A 6,913-nucleotide genomic window follows, 5' to 3' on the forward strand; every position below is an offset into this window, starting at 1 on the left:
TTATCTCCTACCAGTGCCCCCCTGTGGCTGCACTCAACCAGAAACCAGAGGGCAAGGGAGCCACTGATGCAGGCAGTCCTTACAAATCAGCCTTTTTGGGCACAGGGTGGGGTGGACAATGGATCTGGAGGGAGGGCGGCAATTGAAGATAACCAGTTATCTCCTTTCAGGCTGATTATATCATTCCCAGAATATGACAAACTCGCCCTCAACTCAGGCCTTTTTTACTTGCTCTTCCTTCTACCTGGAGTGCTCCTTCACATGGTTAGCTCGTCCTTATCCTGGTAAATACCCCTTCTTCCGACAGGCCTTCCCTAATCAATGTCCTGTGTGGTGGATATCACCTGTAACTGGGGCTCAAAACACCACCCCCCCAAAAAAAACACTGAAAAATTATCCAAAGATTTTTTCCAAGAAATATTTGAAAAATCAAGGAATATAAATAATTTTTAGCAATTCTGAATTCCATATAAAGGACAGATGTTATCACCTTCTACAGTGTGTGACAAAATTAAAATCCAAATATTATTAAAATTTGTATTGCATTTTATAGAACATTGTTCTTTTTAAAATAAAGGGAATTTTTAAAATATATGTAACTAAATATTTAATTTCTATACCTATGTCTAACTGTTCATGCACATAAATTCACAACCCCCCAAATCCTTTATTTTATTATGATTCTTACATTGGGGTCATAAAATATGATAATTTTAATCACATAAAAAGTTAAAAGCATTATGTTCTTAAAATTCCAACAGAGGTCAGCAGACAACAGTAGGAAAAAGGAACTTCCTGACATGCTGATCTGGTGTTCCATAGTCCAGTTGTCTTTCGTGTCCTCTCCACTCAAAGATATCCATCTCATTGCTGGTATATCATCAGTTCCTCTCAGCAGTTAGTGGAAAAATCACAAACAAGTGGCTCTTGTACCCTACTTCTGTTCAAGCCATTGTTCTGTGCTCAAAGACAGGCTTACTGTGAAGCCAATTAAACATACTTCAGTTTGTAGAAGCCTGTCCCAAGGCCCAGGGGATAGACCTAGCTCTTCTTTATATAGCCATAAACTTTTTAAAAAATTGATTTGAATGTGTCCTACTGCTTCTGGCACCAAAGACTGTCAACAGTGGATGAAAGCAAAGTCATAGGTATGACAGAGTACCTTGGGGACGATCAATGCCGCTGCAAAGTATAACCTGCAGAGCATGCATATGGACTAAACACTTTGATTTAAAGAAAAGATGATCAGACTGGGTGGGAAAAACAACCCAACTCTATGCTGTTCCCAAGGTCCATACTTTAAATATATTGGCATAGAAAGGTTGAAAGTAAAAAGATAGAACCACACTGAGCCCAGAGCTGGCATGTAGAAGTGTAAAACTATAAATGGAAGATACAGTTCTCCTTGCCAAGTCCAAATGGAGGCTCTCTGTTTTTAGTAATATACCTGATAATGCTGAATAAACAGTTTTAAATATTCACCTTTTTTTCTCACACAATAGGTATCATCAGAATCCCTGTGTTTGTGGGGCAGAAAATAAATCTGTAGCAGTCATGTAGTGTATGTGTGTTTCAAGTATCCCAACAATCAGAAATTAAAAATAAGTTTTGACCATCATGCCATAGGAAAGATTGAGTGTTTCTTATATTTTTTCTATATAAATTAATACTATAAAAATCAATATTATGTGAAAAACCTGTAGCCCAAAAGTAAGGAGGAAGAAAGATAGCATAGAGGTATGTCAAGCAGTTAATGAAAATGTTATGTATTTTTTTATAGTGTTTTTGGTATTTGTCAGCTTTTCAATTTGTCATGATTTATTTCCTCATCCAAATAAATATTCACCTTTTGGTACATAATAATACCAAAATATGGTATTGTTATTACTTTTTTAAAAAAGAAAGCCTCAAAAATTTTATAAGTTTCAGGTGCCTCCCATCCCCTCCGGTCCCAGCCCAAACTGGTGCCTTCTCTGCCCATATGCCTATGAATGAATTGTGGATAATAAATTAAACAAGTCAGACCATTTGTTTTATTTGCAACAGGTAACTGAACAGCCTTCACAGTTGAATAGGCTATAGCTCGGCACAATTCCTCTGAAAGGAATTTTTCTAACTCATCTCTACTGCAAAATATTGAGTCTTTCATGTAGACTTGCAAATATGAAATTCTTTGCACTAATCGCTCAAGCTATGCCCAGAGCCTCTTCCTAGAATTCTCATTGTATTGTATTCACCAAATTTGATGAGGGTGAACAGTAACCACGTGTGGCCGGTTTCTTCCTCAGTATTCATAGTCAGAAAGCTTCAGAAGTTGAATAGGTTCATGTTACCTCTCTCTTGTCCAAAATTGCTTTCACGTTTTCACGTTTTTAAAAGTGTGACAATCTCATTGCTTCTCGGCCCTCTGGATAAGATCAAGTGTAAAAATGTGACAATCATGGAAACAGAAAACCCACTTTTAGACAAGGAAATTCTTCCTTTTAAAAATGAAATGCTGAACCAATGAACATGGACAACAGGGGGATGGGAGCATGAGTGGGGAGGGGGGAGGGGAGAATGGTGGTTTGAGGACACATTTGTAATACCTTAACTAATAATAAAAAATAAAATAAAAAAAATAAAAAGGAAAAAAAATAAAAAATAAATGAAATGCTAAATCCCTAATGTTGAATATTAGATCAATCTGTAGGTTGGCAGGGGATCTGAGTAGATTCAGCTGGCCTGACTCCGTGCTTTACATTTCAGATTTCTCTGGGGACCCCCTTTTTTAGAGGTCTTATTCTTTCTGAAAGGTTTATGTGTGAACAGGAACCTTTGTGTGTTCCAGTTAAGAGTTAGTAGCATGGGCATTGGAGTGAGAAATGCGGAGACCCAATGCCACCAATCACTAACTGGGAGACCATTGGCAGATTCCTCAAACTCTCTATACCTCCATTCATTCAATATTCTAACAAAGGGTTGTTTATATTTGTACTTATATGGTCTAGTAATGAGGAAATATACTAAACAAGAGAGATGAGGCTTCTTCTTGCATATTGCTTCCATGTTAGGGATGATACAAATTCAAATGCAGTAAATATACAGGAGACTGGTGCACTTCCCAGATTACCACTTGCCCTTCACTGTGAACTGCCGTGCCCAGGTTTACACCCCCTCTTTGGGGGTGGCCCATGGACAGTGATAGCTCATGTGGGCATACAAAGGCCTGGCCCTTTACCTCAATTTTAGACAACTCTTAAGAGCCATCCCAGCTTGGCTGGAGTGGCTCAGTGGTTGAGCATTGACCTATGAGCCAATAGGTCACAGTTCAATTCTTGGTTAGGGCACATGCCTGGTGGCAGGCTCCATCCTGGGCGGGGGTGTGTGCAGGAGGCCGCCGATCAATGATTCTGTCTCTTCGTCAATATTTCTACCTCTCTGTCCCTCTCCATTCCTCTTGGAAATCAATTAAAATGTGTGTGTGTGTATATATATATAAATATGCTAATTAGACTGGACAGCCAAACGACCTTCTGGACATCATTCCGGATGTCCTTCAGGATGAAGCCGAGGTGGCGGGGGCTGAGGCAGAAGTGGTTAGGGGTGATCAGGCAGGCAGACAGGCGAGTGGTTAGGAACCAGTGGTCCTAGATTGTGGGAGGGATGTCCTGCGGAATCAGGCCTAAACTGGCAGTCAGACATCCCCCGAGGGGTCCCAGATTGGGAGAGGGTGCAAGCGGGCTGAGGGACCTCCCCCCCACCCCCCGCATGAATTTCATGCACCGGGCCTCAAGTATTTGATTTTGTTAAAGAGCCATCCCAGTTTCAGAGCTGTGGCAGGCGTGGCGGAGGCCTCCTCAATAACAGCCACATTGCAGTCAGCTTCTCCCTCAGCCCAAAGCTGCCTTCTCCTCTTCTTTACAGCCCCCAATAAACCTGCTGCACACAACTCTACACTAGAGCCTGTGTTCAGAGAATCTGAACTAACACAATTCTATATAATAAAAGGTTAATATGCCAATTGTCCCCTTGGGAGTTTGACCAGGAGAAAAGGAGTTCAATCACTCACTATGATGTGCTGACCACCAGGACACAGTGTGAAACATGGCAGGGGACCAGTGGCTGCAGCGTGCTGAGGGAGCGAGGGAAGGAGGCGGCAGGGAGGCCAGGAGGTGGTGAACCTGATCAGCCATGATTGCTGGCCAGGCCTAGAGACCCATGCACAAATTTTGTGCACCGAGCCTCTAGTAAAGTATATAAGCTAGATAACTAGAGATTGTGATAGGTGAAGGAACTCATTTAAGTGTGTATGTTGTTTGGTAAAACTCTGGGGGCTTGGGTTGAACCAGAAGGATTAACTCAGACAGTTGCTTATGTATATGTGAGCCAAGGAGGAAAGATGAAATTTCAAAGGAAATAGAATGATGTGAGAGAGAATAAGGAAAATCCACTTTGACTATATGAGATAATCACCTGTAACCACCTCTCCTAGAAATAACTATTCTTAACATTTTACTTCAATATATTAATTTTCAACCTGATTAATGCTAGGAGGAAATAGAAGTTAATTTTATGTACAGTTTTTAAAAAATATATTTTATTGATTTTTTACAGAGAGGAAGGGAGAGAGATAGAGAGTTAAAAACATCAATGAGAGAGAAACATCGATCAGCTGCCTCCTGCACATCTCCTACTGGGGATGTGCCCGCAACCCAGGCACATGCCCCTGACCAGAATCGAACCTGGGACCTTTCAGTCGGAAGCCAACGCTCTATCAACAGAGCCAAACCACTTTTGGTGGACAGTTTGTTTTGTTGTTGTTGTTTTTTGAAAGGTGGTATAGCAAAGGTGGAAATTTATTGAGAAATACTAGTAAGCACAGACTCCCACATGGGGAGGGGGAAAGACTCCCCTATGTACAGTTTGATTACAACTGTAAAAATATGCTTAGTGAAAAAAGAACCAGAAAGGAATACAAGTAAAAACATGTGACTTCTTTTCTCTATTTCAAAAAATGTCTGCAACGTAATATTTTAATAAGAAAAATTAACACAAAATTTCCTTCTTCCTTCCTTCCTTTACTATTATTATTTTTGTTAATACTCACCTGAGGATATTTTTTCCATTGCTTTTTTAGAGAAAGTGGAAGGGAGGCAGGGAGGGGGAGAGAAAAAGAGAGAGAGAGAGAGAGAGAGAGAGAGAGAGAGAGAGAGAGAGAGAAATATCACTGAGAGTCAGCGGGGGATCAAACCCGTAACCCAAGTACATGCTCTTGACTGGGAATCGAACCCTTGACCCTTCAGTGTGTGGGCCCATTCTCTAACCACTGAGGGAGGGCACCAGCCAGGGCTAACAAAAGCTTTTAAAAAGAAGCTATTTGTTGAAGCAACCCTCAATGCAAAGTTCTAGAATTACCATACCACTGTACTAACCTAGTAAGTATCTGCCGAAACAATCCTACCTCTTTCCATTCATGTGACACTGGACATCACTTTATGGGGTTGGGTTTACACGGAAAGTACTCTTGAAATAACAGAAGGTGCCTATTTCCTCCCAGATATTCTTCAAAACATTTAGGAAATACTGCCACCAAGTGGATAGTAGAATTTAGTTTGGGCTCCTGTTGCTTTACTTCTATGTAGAAAGTCAGAATAGAATAGACCAGATAAAGAGTGTATATGTCTGAGGGAACTCCTGGGACATAGGCTGAACCAGGAGGGTTAACTCAGAAGGTTGCTCATGTATATGTGAGCCAAGGAGGAAAGATGAAATCCCAACTAGAAGGGAAGGTAAGGTAGAAATCAAGAGACTTATTGAGTATCTAGTACACTGAGTAATATGTCCTGAATAATCATGGATGTGCAGATTTAATGCTGCTGTTTATCATGTTTTTTATTTTTATTTTTTGTTAATCCTCACTCGAGGATATTTTTTCCAATGATTTTTAGGGAGAGTGGAAGAAGGAGGGAAAGACAGAGACATCAATGTGAGAGAAACACATTGATTGGTTGCTTCCTGCACAAGCCGTGACCAGGCCTGGGTCAGAGAGGAACCTGCAACCAAGGTATGTGTCCTTGACCAGAATCAAACCTGGGATTCTTTGGTCCACAGGCCGACGCTCTATTCACTGAGCCAAACTGACTAGGGCTCATATTTTTTTTAATAAAAAACCCCACAAAAATGTAGGAGAAACCAAGATGGTGGCATAGGTAAACACCGGAGATTGCTGCCTCTCACAATCACTTCAAAAATACAACTAAAGACAGAACAAACATCACCCAGAACCACAAGAAGGCTGGCTGAGGGGAAATTCTACAACTAGAAGGAAAGAGAAAAGCATACCAAGACTCAGAGGAGGCGCAGTGCAGAAAATACAAAGGTGCGAGGTGCGTGTGGAGCAGGCTTGTGGCTGAGGGTGCAGTTGTGTTTCAATCTGGAGGGAGTCTCAGGCTCTGAGCAACTAGAAGGAGAGAAAAGCATACCAAGACTCAGAGGAGGCGCAGTGCAGAAAATACAAAGGTGCGAGGTGCGTGTGGAGCAGGCTTGTGGCTGAGGGTGCAGTTGTGTTTCAATCTGGAGGGAGTCTCACACGCTCAGCTCCAGTTTCGGGTGAGTCCCTGGGGACCCAGACTCAAACGGGAGAAGCGGGACTGTCTGGCATCGGTGGGAACTCGAGGGCAGCTTTCTCTCTGAGGTTTGCAGCGGTTGCTGGGACTCTGAGAGGCAGAGCCTCTGGGGATGAGACTGAGAGCAGCCATAACTGCTCCCTCCATCCGACTTGTTGATCCCCTGGGACCTGCCCTGCCCAAGCCTTGCACAGAGGCATTTGCGGGATAGCCTTAGGCAAAGGCCAGATTAGCACTTCCCTAGAGGACAGAAGTTCTCCCACTGCAGACACAGCTGATTCTCACAGCCAGCTGGTCTGGAGGTC

Source organism: Myotis davidii, unplaced genomic scaffold (genome assembly GCF_000327345.1).
Source record: "Myotis davidii unplaced genomic scaffold, ASM32734v1 scaffold132, whole genome shotgun sequence".
Taxonomy (NCBI): domain Eukaryota; kingdom Metazoa; phylum Chordata; class Mammalia; order Chiroptera; family Vespertilionidae; genus Myotis; species Myotis davidii.